Source organism: Ochotona curzoniae, unplaced genomic scaffold, assembly GCF_017591425.1.
Source record: "Ochotona curzoniae isolate NIBS_2020 unplaced genomic scaffold, NIBS_Ocur_1.0 contig_3190, whole genome shotgun sequence".
Classification (NCBI taxonomy): domain Eukaryota; kingdom Metazoa; phylum Chordata; class Mammalia; order Lagomorpha; family Ochotonidae; genus Ochotona; species Ochotona curzoniae.
In genome coordinates this window covers 10,075,574-10,094,356 of record NW_024465751.1, presented here as the reverse complement: position 1 = coordinate 10,094,356, position 18,783 = coordinate 10,075,574, and positions in this window count along the sequence as shown.

Below are 18,783 nucleotides of genomic sequence, written 5' to 3'. Positions count from 1 at the left end.
ACACAAAGTCTCTGGAAACGCAGAGTGTGGGGTTTGATGAGAAACAGAATGCTGGTTCCTTTTTAGTCTCTACTTTCAATGTGATCTTTTATCAGAGGCACATATGTTTTCAATACCTTCACATGTGGCTGCAGTTAAACCAGGAAACAAATTCCCCACTAGTTGAAAGGTTTGGCCTCTCTTTTACGCCCACTGAGCATCAGTTTCTGTCCTCTGTTGGGGAGACCCCAGGGAAATAATTAATCAGCCTGCCTGCTTGCAATACTCCCATCCTTGGGTCATAAGAAGGGCACTGTTCCCCACAGATGACACGACAGTGGCCTGGAGACCTCTCTGCTCCAGTACCATCTCTAGGAGTCAGCAGTGCCAAGCTGGTCTCTTCCATAAACCCCCTGCTAACAGGTTTGGACTTTATGGAGAACCCTTCCTGCACATTTCCCCAGGGCTTTTTGCCTATTGGCCAATTCATGGTCAGGCCAAGACTAATCCAAGTGTATAGAATGGGCAATTTCATTGAGACACTGCACAGGCACAGATCTGACATCCAACCAGCCATTCTCCATTAGCAGCCTATTTCTCAGCTAGACAAATGGTACAGGGAAGCTTGGGACATCCAAAGCCAGGGCCTTAGGGAAGGACAAAGTTTATCTAATTAACATGCCCATTGCCTCATTATCTTTGTAGTTGGAATGTGTTCCATCCATAGAGTAACTGTTCTAAAGCAAACCTAATTATTTCTCTCCTGAGCTAACCAACAGGGCAATTCTCACCCTTTGCTGTGGATGAGAATCATTTGGCAAGCCCATTTGAAGGGCAAGCACCCAACAAGGCCCTTTTATTTTACATTCAGCATCTGTAATTTTTGCTCAGGCAAAACAAGATTCAGCCAAGCTCTACACTACTGACCACCACCCCAATGTTTCCCAGATAGATGTATAAGAGCTAATCAGTTATATCAAAGGCCCAAATTTTCCCTCTCTATAGCTACACTCCTTTCTATGTGGCTCAGCTCATTGCCCGTGCCTTGAATCTCAGCTAGCTTTGGCTAATAAAACATTAACAAAGGTTGCACAAGCAGAGAGCTTAAATAACACAGGTGCTTTGCACATCACCGAGCAGAGCTACTTTGATAAAAACAAAGATTGTCCTGGATTCTACCAACATTCAATCAAAACCCATATGAGAATGAACTAGAGTAGTGCCAGCAGAAAACACCAGCCAAAAATTCCAAACATATGTACCATGAGTGCTTAGTGAGGTTGTTCGGATTGTTATGTGGCATTGTTATGGCAACAGATCACTGATCCATGGTTTTAAATATGAGAAGAAAATGCTGGCCTGACAATATCAAGTCCAAGCTCCTCAACACAGTCTACAAGATCTTCATCTTCTACATTTCTTCAACATTACACATCTCTCCATTTTGCTGGCCCAATATCGTTGACGTGCACCTGTTCTCTAGCTGTGCTAAAACACCTGCAGGTCACTGAATGAATAGTGATATCTCACATTGCAATGTCTTTGCTCATGCTGGTCCCTCTTCCTTGTTTAGGGTTTGGTTGGTTGGTTGGTTGGTTGGTTGGTTGGTTGGTTGGTTGGTTGAAAAGTGGAGCAACACAGAGAGAGATTGAGAGAGGGAGATCTGGCATCTGCTTTATCCCCACCCCCAAATACTCACAACAGCCGAGTCTGGGCCAGTTTTTGACTGTCACTTGGGTCTCCCTAGTATGCGACAGCAAGCCAACTACTTAAGTCATCTTCTGTTACCTCTCCAGGCTCATCAGGAGAGAGTTGTATCACACACAGGAAAGCTAGGTCTGAAACCAGTACCCCAATAGCAAATGCCAGTATCATGGGTGACAGCCTAATATGCTGCATCACAACCCTTGTCCCTGTTCCCGCTTCTTTAAAGCGCTCCAACACAGAAATTCCAGCTAATCACAGGAGAGCATCAGTATAGTGGTTTAAATCCTAGACAGTCTCCCATCCAAGTACTAACAAGGCCCTACCCTGCTTAGCTTCTGAGATCAGACAAGATCAGGCACTTTCAGGGTGGTATGACTGTAGACAGCTGTGTAATGGAGACTGTCATATCTAGTAACATGTCATTTAACTTCGTGGCATTGTAAATTTCTGTTTTCTTTCTATTGTTGATTTTGTATCATGACTTTTCGTTGAAGGGGATGTACAGTAGCTGTGAAATGGGGACTAACATCCAGATGTGAGGATGCAGTATGGTATGCATTTCTGTTTCCAGAGAAAGATGGACTTACAATGAAACTGTTTACTGTATCTTGACAATAGGATTCTGGACTCTCTGCCATTGTCCAAGCCCGCAATGATGGACATACGACTGAGTATGAAGAACTATATGTTAGTAATGATATAAAGGAACTAGGTGGGGGGGAGGGAATTGGGGAGGGGATAAGGGAATATGGAACTGTATCATAAAATGATAGCAATAATAATAAAATGTAAAAAATTTAAAAATTAAATAAATAAATCCTAGACAGTTACCTATATGGCCTGTTGCTTATGAACTATCAATCTGGGACAACTCTTTAATCTCCCTACATTTTTGTTTACATGTTGGAATTCGGTGAAAATTGAGACAATGACTATAAAACATTTTTCGCACAATAAGCACTTCAGGGATGCTAAGTATTGATGGCAGTGTTTTTGTTTTTAAACCAAACTACCGCTTTCAGAATAAAAGAATTCTGTGGGAAAAACCCCAGTTTGGAACAGTAAAAGAAGATGTGAACAAAAGTAAGATGGAAAGATAACGCCAGCTGCAAGTCCACACATAGTGCATGGTCTTCTGTGTGAGCTGAAAACATGGCCTGGACTCCTATTTGAAAATAAGATGATAATGTGCATTTCCATTTTTCAAAAATATTGCAGAACATGCAAACAGAAAACAAGCACACTTGAAGAAGCTCACAGAAAAGATAAGCTCGTTGTGGTGGGAAAAAATGCATCACACATGTCATCCAGGCAAACAAAGGGTTTCTTCAGGGTTCATGGAGGTGCATATTATGAAAAATACACAAAGATTATAAAATGCTTTGAACCGATTATTTTATGTTTTAATTCAATTTTCCAACATGCATGTTTAAGTGTACTCTTATCCCTCCAAAAACAAAATGCATTAAAGTTTTAGGAAAATGTCACTAAAGATCCTGTTTTAGAAACATAACTGTGCAGATGACACTGTCAGAAATAATACCATATGTGCTGTTATTATTATTATCATTATTATTTTATGACACAGTCGAATAGGCATTGGGTCTCCCTTTCTCCCCCAAAGTTCCCTCCCTTCCCCACTGTTCTTCCCTCCAGATTTACAATTAGTGTCTTTCAAGAATTTTCTTAAGTCCATCATGTTCTTTTGACACCGAAGACATCAGCCATAAAAGTTGAAAACATCTTTTACCCAAGACTTTACCCAAGACTGTGTTAGTAGGCTGAAAAAAAGCCATCATTTAAGGGAAAATAGTTGCAGTTTACATCTGTAACAATCATATCCAGAACAATGGAAATGTAAAGTGAGCAAAAGATTTAAGTGGAAAAACACAAACGAAATGCAAATTAAAACCAGTGTTTGACACCATTGCATATTTTTTAAGATGGCTTAAAAAGTACACAGATGTTAATGAGATGTGAGGAAATTGGACTTCCCATTCTTTTGCAGAAATATAAAAATGATATGGTTGCTGTAGAAATCAATCTGTGGGATTGTTTACAAAAAGACCAACTATGCGTTCACCAGGTAACAAATAGTAGCACTGTTAGACATTGCTGTTAGATATATGAAATGTATGTTTACACAAAGGCATAGTATTGAGGCTCAAAAGGTGATAACCTAGTAAAGGCATTTCTTTTGACATGATGAGAATTTTTATATAAAAAACTCAAAAAGCAAGCTCAGAATCCAGTTCCTTCTTACATTGTCTTGCTTCTTCCTCAGGTAATGCAGGGACTTTCTTCAAAGTTCCCAATATATCTCAACTCTGAACCCAACAGTGAAGAAAGTACCTATGTCCCTCCCCATGGACTAAGCTAACATTTGTTACAGAAAGACTGAAGATTGTCAACACACCTGGACAGACTTCTGTCATTCACCATGGGCCCCAATTTCAGTCCCACAATCATTTGTAACCCATCTTGCCATGAACCCCAAACTTAATCCTACGCCACTGCATATTCTTAAAGCCCAATGTGTCCCTAACATCACTTACTGTGCCCCTGATATTGTCCTTCTTGCCCTCGTACACCCTGCTGATTCACTCCGAACCATGAATAGTTACCCTCTTCTGGTCTTTGCTATGCTGTGATTTTTGCCCCTTTGCACTTTAAGCAACCTGCCTGTCTTTTCAGTTGTGGGTTCATTTTCAGTGGGCAGAGGGGAAATTTCACTTCCCCTGCAACAGTCCTTCTCATGCAGCTACATCTTGCACAACACAACGGCACAGTTGAGTTTAAGAGACTGAGACTATAGCACTTGCAAAGCCTGCATTGCTTACCATACATCCCTTCACAAAAATAGTTTGTCAACCTCTGGTATAAACAGTTCCAATTTAGCACTAGACAATAATACTCCTGTGACATCTTCATGAATAACTTATTTCTTTTGGATTGTTTGCTTGACATTACCTCCCAGAAGTGGGAGTGAGTCAGAGGGTATGAGTACATTGACAGCTTACTGCACATGCTGCCAAAATGCTTTCCACAAGGACTGGACCTATTTCCCCTGGCCCCAGGAGGAAGCGGGGATGCCAGTTTCCATGCCCCCTCCTCTGATGGGCTGTTCTGGAATCTTAACCACTCCACCCATGGAAGAGGCCACATGTGTGACTGTGTCCACTTGTTTCCCTCAGATATTTGTTTCTGAAGTCATGGGACCATAACCAGTTTCAGGGCTTCAATTTGCCACTTTCTGCTCCTGAGATGGCAGATACCTCTTGGGGCCATTGCTAATCTTTGATAGGGCCAAGGCTTGCACATCATCTCAATTTCTAGAAGTAAATTAATAAAAGTCTCTCCATTGCAGAGACAAGTGTGACATAGAAGAAGCCACATGTTCGGACCAGCATTCTAGCAAAGTGAGTGAAGCTACCACCCATAACGCAGCAGTTCATGCCCTGGCTGTTCCACTTCCAAGCCAGCTCACCCTGCTAATGTGCCCGGGAATGCAGTAGAAGCTGGCTCAACTCCATATACTCCTATACCCAGGAGGGAGACCCATAGGAAGCTCCTGGATTACACTAGCACAACTATTTGGAAAATGAATCAATGGATCGAAGATTTCTCTCTGTCTCTTCCTCTGTTTCTGTAATTCTCATTTTCTAATAAAAATAAGTATTTTAATAAGTTTTTTTAAATCTTAAAAAAAGGACAGCTAATGTTAACTAGTCTTTCTTTCCACCAATGTACTTCCCTACCATGGGCTGAGTTGTGTCCCCTTAAATTCATATCATGAATGTAAATGGGATTAGAGGTCAAGACTTGGGAAGTGATTAGGTTTAGACAGAATCCTGAGGTTGGAGCTGCTGGGATGGAATCTGCACCCTTGTGAGAAGGAACATAAAAGAACTCTTTTCTTCCTCTGTCATAAACGGATACACACTGCAAGCCAGGAAGCAGGCTTTTACCAAGAACCACATCTGCCAGCATCTTGAACTTGAATTTCCCAACCTTCAAAAGTGTGCAAAATAAATGACATTTAAGCCACCCAGTTTGGCATTTTGCTATAGCAGCCTGAACTAAGACCTTCTCCAATATTCTCATTTGAATATGAAGAAATAAATGCCCAGTGTGATCATTTGATTATTCAAGGTCACATGGCTAATTAATACCATGTGTGACTAAACTAAATTGTTCCTGCCATTGTCCTTGGTCATTCCTGGGTGTCATCGGCCTTCCTGAAAATATCAAGCTCCCCATCCTTACTATTCACAATGATAGATTAACCCAATACTGGCTAAATTTAAAGATCTTGAAATGTCTGTGAGCTTCAACATTATAGATCTAAGCAATGTATTTGAACAGCCATGAGCAAACATTAAAGAGACCACCCATGAACAACAAGAAGGCAACAACCTGTCCCTACCAACCTTTGTGGATATTGACACAGCATGTCTAGCGTGATGGAGACAGGACTGAGGGGAACAGGCAGTCTGGATTGCTTGGGCAGTAGTTCCACACATCCGTAGTGTGGTACTCACCGTTCGCCACTTTAGGAAACCATGCAAGCAATGGCTGATCTCCCTATTTAGCTAGCTGAGACTGTCATGTTCTTCTGACAGTTGTGCCATGTTTTCAAAATTCACAAATGCTAGTAACAAAGTGGGTGCCTTTTCCTCCCTCTCCTCGCCCTTCAGTCCTGCTGCCACTAGGCCCATACTCACAGACTACTGACAAGCCCTGGCAGGAACTCGGAGGGAAGAAGCCTCCAATCCAGCCCACAGAGCTTGCCAGCTCATACCCTTCCAGTTTCCACAGGCTGGTGTTTAGAACCACAGGCACGTTTCTGCCTTGATGAACCCCGACTCCTGCATCAATCTCCTTGGAAACACAGCCAGGAGCAGCAGCTGAAACTGTAGACTTAACTTCTGTTCCCACTGTACAGATTCCACTGGAAACTCCACTTGAAAAAAACTTCCCCACCCTGTGATCAATCTGTACACAAAGGCAGCAATTGAGGCCTGGATTATTGAATATCAAAGTGCACTGTGGGATTCCCCAACGCTCCAGGCCTCTCCTCACCTGGCTCCAGGCGCTACCTCCTGCCTTGTCTTTTGACAGTTCCTACTTGAATCCCAAACTCCCTCCGGACTGGTTCCTCCCACATAATCAAACTCAGAATGCCTCTAGTTCACAAAGGATGCTTAGTAACACTGTATTCAACACATGCTGACTGAGCACCTGCCACGTCCCAGCCACTGCTGATAGTCTGGACAGCGAGCAACAGACAGTTTTGTGTACAGTTCCGGAAAATCAAGTCACCTAAGTTGCATTTGCTTTTCTTGACTTTTAAGTGTGGGAGACGCCCAAGGAGCAGAGCTTTCCTGTTAGGACAAGAAGCATTTGGATCTCAGCTCTGCTACATGATGTTGAGTAAATTGCATGAGTACTTCGTGCCTCCCTTTCTTTATCTCTAAAATGGATCCAAACGATTCTAAGGTAAGAGAAATTCTGCAGACACTAAGTGGGATAGTATTTGTTAATGCCTTTTGTAAATCTTAGAAGAATCTACTGCAAGGGTCTGGTGGTGTTTTCTACCCTATGAGTAAGCTGTGCAGGAGGCAGGGCTGTGGTTAACTGTTGTCTGACAGGGCTCATGAAGCGCAGAGGATAGATGAGATGAGGTGTGCACATAATGAGTCTAGTTCCCCAGGGTGGGAGAAACTGTCCTAGAAGCTGCCCTAGCACCTGCAGCAAAAGAACCAGGAACACCACGCACAAGTTGAATCCCCTCCCGCTCCCTGCCAGGTGAGAGGAGGCTACCCAGAAGTGTTTGCTGAATTGGAGTCTCATGTGGATGACTGGGGGAAAAAAAGCCAAAAACCTCACTGAGCCACAATATAAGGCTATCTATATGGAGACAGAAGTTAGAGAATAGGGCCCCAGCTGGAGGGGAGAAAGGCTCTCACTCTCCTGGGGATGACCGGAAGAGGCTCCTACAGCCACCCAGCTATGGCTGCAAGAGGCCTGAAGCACTGCATGAGCCCAGCAGCGGCCTCACTGCTGAGGAGACTTGGCTTCCAAAGCCTAAACGAGGGGTGTCATCTCAGCACTCCCGAGCAGAAAGGGAGACAAGCGTGCCTCCCAGCCAGCAGGGCAGCAGGAATATGTACCACCATCACTTCCGGGAGTGTGGACAGGCCTCTCAGGGCCAGAGTCAGGAAGAGATACTGTCGCTGCTTTTCCAGGGATGTTGTTCTGTACTCTCAGGGTGAAGCAGCCTGGGACACTCAGATTACAGTTCTATACTCTTCCAAAGATTAGCAGTGTGCACCTGCACAGATCCATTGCCAGATAGATCCCAGCCCTGGGGAAAGCAAGAGAAACCCTACCCCCAAGTGGCTGCATTGCTTGAATATGTGAGGCTCAGTGCCAGGAGTCCATAATAGCAACAAAGGAGGGACACGGAGAGGAGGCTGGGGCAGGAAGAGAGTCCCAGAGATGGGGCAGGATGTCCCAAACACTGAGCGGGGCCCTAAGCGAAGAGGATGTGGAACTAACTGGCTAGCAAATAGCTCAGAGCGAGGGCCAAGCCACATGCAGATTTTCAGCCCTGCTCTTTTTATCTGATAAGTAGAGAAGCAGGTGGCTTGTGGAGTCGATAAACAGCGGTGCCCCAAAAGCCTTGTTTCTCTGCCCCATCTCTAAAGACACTGAGGTGTTGTACTGCAGGCTCTGACTGAGCTGTCTGGCTGCAAATCCAGACCTGCAGGAACGTACGCTCTGGGACTAGCGTGGAAAGGAGGGCTTTCTCAGACCTTCCTCCACCAATTTTGCTGTCACACAAAATAAGAGGAAATTTTCTTTTCTCAGCCACTATAGAAGGTTCTTCATGTTATCTGTGCAATCACAGAGTCTATATCAGGCAAGGCTCAGAAAGGGCCTGTGATTGGAAGCCAAAGTCTCACAAATGAGGTCCTTGTGTTGGTTGTACCATGATTTCTTCCAATATACTTGCTTTTCCTGCCAGGACAAAACCCTCTTCCTTGGGAACAGGCTATTCCAGAGTCCAAAGGGCTAGTTCACTTCATTCCCCTATCACACTGGACAGCATCTGGCCAAAGCCGTTTTAGAAATGCCCGGTGCATTGATTGCAAGGAGAAGGCACAGAGAATGCTCCCATAACAGAAGGAATGCTCACTGCCCCTCTTCACCTTAACAAGGTCAAGGACTATTTAGGAGTTGGCAAATATGTTTGCTTATTTGTTTGTTTGTTTGTTTACTTAGAATCATGGAGAGAAGAGAAAAGGCAGGAGCTCTATCTGCTGGTTCATTCCCCAAATGGACACAACAGCCAGAGCTGGACCAGACTAAAGCAAGGAGCCAGGAGCTTCTCTTGAGCCTCCCACTGGGTCATCCTCCACTGTTTTTGCAGGTTTTTAGCTGGGAGGGAGCCAAATCAGAAGTGGAGCAGCCAGGACTCTGACGAACACTCATAGGGGATGCTGGCATCACGGGTAAAAGCTTAGTATGCTACAACATGACACCAGCCCCAGCAAAATTTTACTATAAAAGAACAGAAGGAGTATAGTCCTTTAGGAACAACTGCAAGTTTAGGTGTATCATGGCATTGCAAGTCTAGGGAAAGATAGATAATCATATCATACTGCAAAATCTACTTAATTGCTTCATTGACAGTTCTCCTTTTATTCAGAGTGGAGACGTATATGATAACATATATTCACTTTCTCAAATGTGGTAAAGCAGCAGGAGGCGAAGACAGGAAGGGAGGAAGTTGAATGAGAAAAAATTCCCTATACCTACAAAACTGCATCATGGAAAATAATAATAATAATAATAAAAGAAAAAGATAACAGAAGGAGGATATTTTAGAGTTTGTATACTAAGAAAGCAAAATCAAAGAAATGTTACCTGTGTGTACAAGACAAACAGATCTCTGTCATTTTTCCCACCACTTAATGTAACAATCTTTCTTCATCTTAGAGGCCATCCAAGAACACGGAGCTGCCAGATTCAGTCACCAGGCAACTAATGGGCAGGCTTCGCCCATCTCCCTCACTGTTCCTCCGAGGCCCATCCACATTTTCCACGGTCTGAATGTCTGGCTTAAGGAGCCCTATTTGGTTAAGATGAAGGAGTGTGTAGCAGAATGACTTGTCATCGGTTTAATTTCCAAATCATTACATTTTCTTGTTCAACCTATGAGTATGTTCAACTTTTTAGGTGCAAAGCACCAACCCACACAGAATTAAATTTAGCTCTGACCCACACCAGCTGAGGCTATGTTTAAAATGCGTACCTAAAGAAAGAAGATCTTAAGTCATGGTAATAAACAGTCACTCAGAACCATCTCTGTAAGCTATCAGAATAAGAAGTACACCGTGATAGGTTCATCTGCTATTTAGACTCTCGGGAGGTGATTGTTCCTCACGACTTGTGTTTGCTTGGACACCTTACTTAACCTCTCTGAAACTAATCATCTTCCCTGGTAAAAAGAAAATGTAAGACCTGTATCATTGCAGAATGAGAAACACTACAGGAAAAGCAAAAGATCTTTGGGCATTTGCAACATTGAGCTTGGCAGATGAGGTACCTTGTTCTTAATAGGGATATGAAACACCCTCAGGCGGTCCGTACTTCACTCAGGATACATTCTCCCACTAGCATCCTAGGATGCTTCATGTTTCTCAACCCTCAAGTTCTAGTCAAGCGTCACTCAATTTTGTAGATTTTTTTTTCCCACAATACAGATTTATAAGCATAGAAGATCAATCCTTCCCCTCCTCCCTCCGTATTTCCCAAGGGAAATGTCCCCAAGTTATTGCAACGGGGCAATCAACCATTTTATCATTACAAGCTTAACTTTCAGATATGTGAGTGTATCATGGCAAAGCATCACTTGTTTTAACACTATTTAAAATAAAAACCCTACGTGTGTGTGATTCCATGTTTCATTCCTGGAAGATGATCGAGTCAAGTGTCATCTCCATTTTGCAGACGGGAGAACAAACAAGAAATCAGAGGAGTCAGAGAATTAAGGGTTAAAGCTGAAGCATGCCATGTGAGTTTCTTATTTTATTCCCCCCTAATTTCAGTGTTTTTAATCTATAAATTGGATATCTGGAATTATTAGATGTTTTTATTTGGAATACTTGGCACAGCATCTGGAACATGGTAATGGCCAACACATGCTGGTTCAAACTGTATGGCCAGATGACAAATATCAGACTTCAGTGGGCACACTGACATGTGCTTATTCAGGCCATGTAAGGTGGGAAATGCATCAGACATGATAACAAAAATCTGAAAGTCTTTGTAAAAGTTATGCTCATGGAGTTTGTAAATTCTTTGAGTTTCTGAATACAAAATACTTGCCAAATCCCAAAGTTTTCTAACTTATTGAAAGGCCTTGGTTAGAATAAGAAAGACGGTCTTGAGGCCTCCACAAGGTCCACTTTCTGTTGATGCAGACAGCCGTGATGATTCTAGAGGCTCCTGCCTGTGACCTAACTCTGCCGGTGACTGGCAGCACACAGAAGAGAACCCTGAGCCTCTCCCGATAATGCCTTATCGAGATACAATTTGAGAAATTACTGATCCCATAAAGTTTTTCTGAGCAGCTATCACCTTCTAACCAAGACACAATAGATACAAAACTTCCTAAGGCATAATGGATGACCTGGGTCTAGAGGATAAGACATATTTGCAAGTAGGAACAACACAACATGGTAAAAGTTGTGAAAATATTGAAATGCTGTGAAACTATTGCCATGAAGACCAAAGACTCACAGAAAAAAAAAAAAACAGCATTGATATGGGTTATAAAGGATGAAAAAAAGTGTGTGAAGTGAAACAGAAGGTCTTCAAGGGAGAGGAATTGATGCTAACAAAGGCCCAAAATGTTAAGGAAAAGGTAAATCACACGCAACATGATTTGTTCGGGGGGGGGGGTAGGACAGAAAACCATAGCTCACTATGGTTTAAGTGAAGAGGATATTTTACTTCATTATCTAGAAATACGTACTGAGCAAGCCAGAAGTGATAGATTTGGTTACTCATCAGCCTCTTCTTGTTGTCAACTTGCATCAGCTCATGCTGCATCATAAAATGATTTCAAGCTTTCAGAGTCTTAAGCAGAATATATTTATTTCTTCTTCATGATACAGTCATTTGTGCTTTACTGGCTCTGATGGACTCTACTGGTCTTGACCATGCCTAGCTAGGCTCACCGTAGTGCAGATCTCACACCTCACCTGAGGATCCAACCAGGCTGTTTTCAGAGTGATAAACGAAAACAAAGCACCCCAGTCACACCCTGTTCTCAAGGACGGCTGCTGATCAGAAGAAAAAGCAGAATATCTACTGACAGCCACTAGCACAAGCCTGTCATTTGTCCAGTGTCAAAGACTGGACAGTGATACTGGTCAGTATGACAAAGGTGAGGCAGGAACAGAGAGCTATAAAATGCAATAGCAATAATATAATATTTTCTGCTATGGTCTGAATGTTGGTGCCCTTCCAAATTCATATGTGGGGACCTAATACCCAATGTGAGAGTATTAAGAGTTCTAACCTCTGAGAAAGTGATTAAGATGGATGAATTCTGCCCTCATTCCACCCATTAGGCGGAAGCAGCTGCTTTGCCTCTCCCATCACACAATGACACAGCAGGAAGACACCAATTCAGCTGGCACCTTGATCTTGAACAGCCTCTGGAACTGTGGTAAGTAAATGTCTGTTGTTTATAACTCATTCAGTCCAAGATGTTTTTGCCTTTGCAAGCCAAATGGGCTCAATCACCATCCTCAAAAATCTCAACTCTCTTTGCTTCTCTGTCAAGCCATCCACAGCACTAGCTTTATGCTGAGGCTGTCAACGGGAACTGGGACTATAATCTATGCCAGGTCCCTGAACCAGGGACAGTCACCAGAAACTGCCATGTAGCGAGTAGGCAAGACTAATTAGATCTGTCCATGCAGCCAGAGATGAGGTCACCCTTCTTGAGTCTTTATGAAATGGGTGATTACCTGAATGAAACAGAATTGTATTGGGAAGAAAGAGTACAGGGGATGAAGTCTGGGTCAACAACTTGCAGTGTGACCCATACGTGTATTCATGACTCGGGTCCAATTCTGTAGGACCCTAGAACCTGAGTAGTTGTGACAAGACAAGACATTTAGAGGAAATGATTCTATCCTCATTTTCCTCCCACCTCCCTGTGCTCCTGACAATGCTTGGTGTGCATTCTACACCCTCCCCATTCCGATACTGCTACAACCCCAGAGTTCCATCTGCAGGCTCCTGCTCATCCCCCTCAGACATCAACTAGCAAAATATGCCAACACGTCAAAACCAATATCATCAATGCTAGTTTCCCTTTAGTTTGAACATTTATTTATTTTTATTGGAAAGGCAGATATACAGACAGACGGAGAGACAGAGAGGAAGATCTTTAATCAAATGATTCACTCCCCAAGTTGCCTCAATGGCCAGAGCTGAGCCAATCCAAAGCAAGGAGCTAGGAGCCTCTTCCGGATCTCCCATGCCAGTGCAGGGTCCCAAGGCTTTGGGCCATGCTTGACTGCTTTCCCAGGCCACAAGCATGGAGCTGGGTGGGACATGGAGCAGCTGGGATACAAACCAGAGCCCATAAAGGATCCTGGCTGGTTTAAGGTGAGGACACTAGCCACTTGACTACAGCGCAGAGCCCAGTGGTTTCCATTTTAAGTTCCAGATGTGTTTGTACCTGGTCAGTACAAACACCATTTTTTTTCTATTGGCATCACATTCATGTAGATACACTTCCTTCTCTTGATGTTCATAAGTGATTGGTGACCCTTAACTGCCTCTCCTTCCCCCTGAGTAGCTCTGTCTTCTTTTTGATCATGTCTTACCTGGATGACTTGAGGGACATCCTCAGTGGGCCTTACTACCTCTTGTTTAAATTCCCTACAAGCCATTTTCCTCTCTGTGTTAAAAGGGGGTAGGGATCTTTCTAAAAGATGTCCCAGTTGCTATGTCCTTGCCTGAAAAACTTGTCACTGTGTTCCCATTAACAGTTCACACCTCTGAGCAGGGCACTGAAGATCCTGCATGATCTCCCTCTTTTGTACCTCCTTATCTTCAAGGATAAACTGAGAGACTACTAAACTCTCGCCCAGTGAAACCACCCACAATCCGTCCACAGCCACCCCCAGGTCCTGAACCTGTGTGCCTTCATCCATATCGTTTCCTAGCCTCTCTTGCTTCTTGCCCAGCTCATTTCTACTCACAAGACAATTTGGTTCTTTTTCTGCTCTGTGACTCTCGTTGCCGTCCTCCATCACGGCAGCCATCCCCATGCATTCTAACTGCACCAGCAGTTGTCAGTTTTCTCCCAACAGACTACTTCTTGGTAGCAGAGGCATAGACCTGACCATCTCTGCATCCTCAGGATCTAGCGTAAGACTTAGTATGTGCTGATCAAATGAATGAATGCAATTCAGAGATGCACTGATGATGTCAGAACCATTCAACACTCATAAGATTCATTGAGACTGCACTATGCATCAGCTATCGCTCTTAGTGTTAAGGACATTGCAACAAAACACAAATGGAATCTCCAGTGTGGATTATGCAGTCTAATCACTTGTTTCCTCACCTATTCATCAGCTCTCTTTCTCCTTCTCTCTCTCTTTATCTCTCTGTCTCTTTCTCTCTCTCTCTTACACACACACACACACACACACACACACACACACACACACACACATTCAATCTTAGTTTAGTGTCTCTATCTACTCTCAACCCCAAAATGTTAAACAACATGAGTTGTCTAGTAAATGTTTGTTCAACTCATGATACACTGACAGGTTGACAGATGGTTAACTACAAAAGCCTGGACAGCAAGGCAGAGTTTGTCCCTTGAAGATGTACTGATACATCTCAGCTGATGAAGAACAAGTTAGAAATACCAGTCAACTCAAGGAGTCACCAACACTTCACACTCCAGTTGAGCAGACACTGTAGGGATTTCCCAGGTCATTTCCTTTTCCAGCAAGCAGGCAGTTCCCGACTTTTTCTGAGGCTCCTTGTCCTGAGTCCTGCAAGCAGGAACATCCTCCAACCTTCCCTCTGTGACATGAGATCAGGACCAATGAGGCTCCTTTCACATAGAAAGCAGAGGTTCCCACAAACCTGGAACTGTGCATCCAGCCAGCACTAAAGGAGTTGAATGTCCCCCTGGAGGCCCCTCAGGCTCTAGCGAACTGCTTCCAGTGGGGAAATTCCTAAAGCTTCATCTCTGATCTAGAAACACAGACACACGGAGCTCCTCCTGCCCCCAAGAGAGACGCACATGCCTCTAGCATCCTGCGAATCCCCTTCTGGGATTTCAAATTCCCTTCAAGGAAAAAAGAATAAAACTGAGACATTGTCCCCCGCCTGGGCTCTCTTGAAAACTGAAGGGGAAACTCCTATCTAATTCCAAATTTCCCCAAACTCTGTTTCCCTTGAGGATTCCTCTGGTTTTTTTCTTTGATTAAAGGACATGTATCTCAAGCCCAAAGGGTGCACACTACCCCAGCAAGGAGCTGGAACACTTCTTGAAGTCTAAGGCACCTAGTACTGAAAAGCCCCACAGCAACTCCTTCCTCAACAGCTAAGAAAACTAAAGGTCCATGTCTTTGATTTCCAGGGCTGCCATAGGAAAGGATCAGAGGCTGCATGGCTAAACAAAAAAAACATATTTTTTCACATTTTGTGCACTAAAAGTTCAAGGTTAAGTTCCCAAGAGGCTTGGCTTCTCCTAAGTTTTCTGTCTTCCCCTCCTTCCTGTCCCCCTTTGAACTTTTCTTGGTGAGAGTGCATTCCTGACACCTTTTTTTTGTGTCTAAATTCCCTCTTCTTATAGGGACACCAGATATTTTTAAAGATTTATTTATTTCTATTAGAAGTTCAAATATGCAGAGAGGAGGAAAGACAGAGAGGAACATCTTCTGTCCGCTCATTCATTCCCCAAGCAGCCGCAACAGCCAGAACTGAGCCGATCTGAAGCCAGGAGTCTGCTCTGGGTCTCCCACATGGTGCAAGGTCTGCTCTGGGTCTCCCACAGGGTCCCAAGGCTTTGGGCCATCCTCAACTGCCCTCCAAGGCCACAGCAGAGAGTTGGATGGGAAGCTGGGCTGGTGGGATTAGAACTGGCGCCTATATGGAATCCTGGGAAGTGCAAGGCAAGGACTTTAGCCACTGGACTAAAGCACCAGGCCCCAACACACCAGATTATTATATTAATGTGCACCCTCTTGGCTTTATTCTAATTTTATCCTCTAAGATGCTATCTTCAATATAGTAATGCCCTGGCTCAGTGGCAAGTGGATTTAACATAGGCATTTGAGGACCACGACTGAGCCCATAACTCTAGGGAACCTAAGATTCCCCAGGGCCTTCCAGTAACTGACTTTCCTTTGACATCTGAGGCTCCAAGATGACTGCTCTGGCCAGAAAGCTCAGACTGCCCTCACTCAGATTCTTTGACTCCAAGACTCCACCATTTTCTTCATAATCCTTGTCACTTCCACCATGAACACAGTCGCAGGCAGGCTCTAGAAGAAGCTCCAAACTCCATATCTTGGCTAACAAAGTCCCAGTAGTATGTTGTCCCTGTTACCCTTGCTAGAGTCACAGCCATCTCCCTGGGCCACCCTCATTCCTGACATAGAACCTTTGCACATGCTGTCCCCTCAGCCCAACATGCACTTTTCTTGGACAGCTTCTTGCCATTCCGAATCCATCCTAAACACATCCCTTCGCAAAGCCCTTTCATAACTGACCAACTTAAGCCCCTACCAAGTTGATTTTCTGCATAGCACACTCAGCATCACCTAACATTGCCCTGGCTGCCAATTCAAAATTCACTCCCTTGTTCATGTCCAACTCTACCACCTCTCACCTTCCACCCTACACCTAGAATGGAAGTAACGGAAGAGCAGAGATTGTTCTGTATTATCACTGCTCTATCCTCTATGCTTGGAACTGTGCCTGGTCTGTTTTGGGTACTCAAAAATGCTACAAGAATAAAGGACAGTACAAGTGATGGACCAGACTAGAGTTTTTGCAAAAACTGTACCATTGGCAGAGCAGGCCAGAATTATGGACTGATTGCTTCTGTCCCCAAAATGTCATTTACACAAAACCTATGCCCCAATAACATAATATTTGGAGGTCTTCTGAGAGATAATCAGATTTAAATAGAGTCATGTGGATAGAGCCTTATGGTGAGATTAGTACCCCTATGAGAATAGAGGGGGCCAGAATTTGTTCTCCCTTTTTCTTTCTCTCTGCCTCTCCCTCTGATAAGTGAGGAAGAGGATGCCCATACAAAAGCCAAGAAGTGGACCTTTCCAAACAGCAAATCTGACGGTAATGTAGCTACCTGACCTATAGAACCACTGGAAATGCTGTTTGTTATTTTAGTCTCCCTGTCTGTGGAATTCTATCACAGCAGCCCCAATTGGGGCAGCCACATCACTCTTTGGGATATAAGATGTCTTGAGCATTGCAGAATGTTTAATATCCACCCTTCACTCATGACAATGTTTAGAAGTATCTCTAAATATTGCCAAATGCCCCCTAGGAGGGCACAGTCACCCTTAGAGTGCCATTCCTTAGACTACAAGCTGCCAGATAGCAGAGGTTGTGGCAGAACCCCTCCGATTTCTGTTGTTTCCACATAGTAGATGTTTAATAAATATTCACTGAAGATTTCACAATTTCCTAAAGCGCAGATGTGCTTTTCCAGACCCACTCTTGCAGTAGCATTTGACAACTTGCTGTTTATATGATTTTAAATAACTCACTACTCTAATCCTCAGCTTCCTCACCTTTTCTTTTTAATTTTTATTTTTCATGCTACTCTTCCATAGGCTCTGGGATTTCCTATTCCATGTTGCACATTCTCCCTCCCCTATACGATAGCATAGTCCACCAACAACAGTCCCAAGTCCATCATTTTGCTAATCCCTAGAGTGGGACCCGGCCTTCTAAAGCAGCATAAACCATTGTATAAATGTGCTACTTATTGTTGATTGATTCCTAAGCAGTGCGCTTTTATCGTCTCTTGCTAACTCTTGCCAAAAGTATGTGTCCCCTTGTCTTTGCCTGAAGCTTTGCTTGGGTATTTATCATCATCACTCCAACCATCCCCTCAACTCTCTAGAAGTCATGGAAACCCCCAGATTTTGTACAGCTCCATTCCTCCCTCTCACCTCCTTCTTTTTAAGTACAGACTTACCAATGAGACCTCTATCTCTAACAGCTCATAGGTAACTTTGCCACAGAGAGACCTGCGTTATGGGAGATGCCCTGGCTCCACATCCTTCAGAAAGCAAGTACCTTCCACCTTGAATAGTAACCTTCCTTCATGACTGATATTCCCAACCTTTCTCCAAGACACTTCCAGATAGAACTCAACTTCCATCCATTGTCCAAGAATAGCATCTATGTTTAACCTCTGGCATAGCACATCTCAAAGCTCATCTGGTAGCAAAGGAGTGGATGGCCCATCCATTCTATCTCAATCATTAGCATCTATAGAAGTGGTCCAGAAGTTCTGGACCAAGAGATTGTAACATATTCCCTACTTCCCTCTGTCATCACATCTCAGCAGGGGAAAAGATATTACTAGAAATTTGATCTCTTAGGAATCACGAAAGAACACACAATCTGCTTTTTAGATTAGGAAATGCACGTGATATTTCTGTGATTTCTAAAGCACAGTGTAATTTTTTTTTTCAAAGCAAAGCTACTAGCACACACAAAGGCAAACTACTAGCGCCACCTCATGGACAATTTAACCTCTGCCCAGTAACTGGGCTGTCCCACTTGCACATGGGACATACTTTCCCATATACACAAGCTCTGTATGCCACATTGGCTGCTTGCCAGGTGACAATGACATCACGTCTCTCACAGTCAGCTTCATCCCCACGCTGCTGTCAGTCTAGATTGCAGCAGCAGCAGTAGAGCAGACAAGACTGAGGTGCCTCTCGCTGCCTGTAGTCTGGATTCCGTCAAGCAAGTACTCCAGGCAGCCTCCCA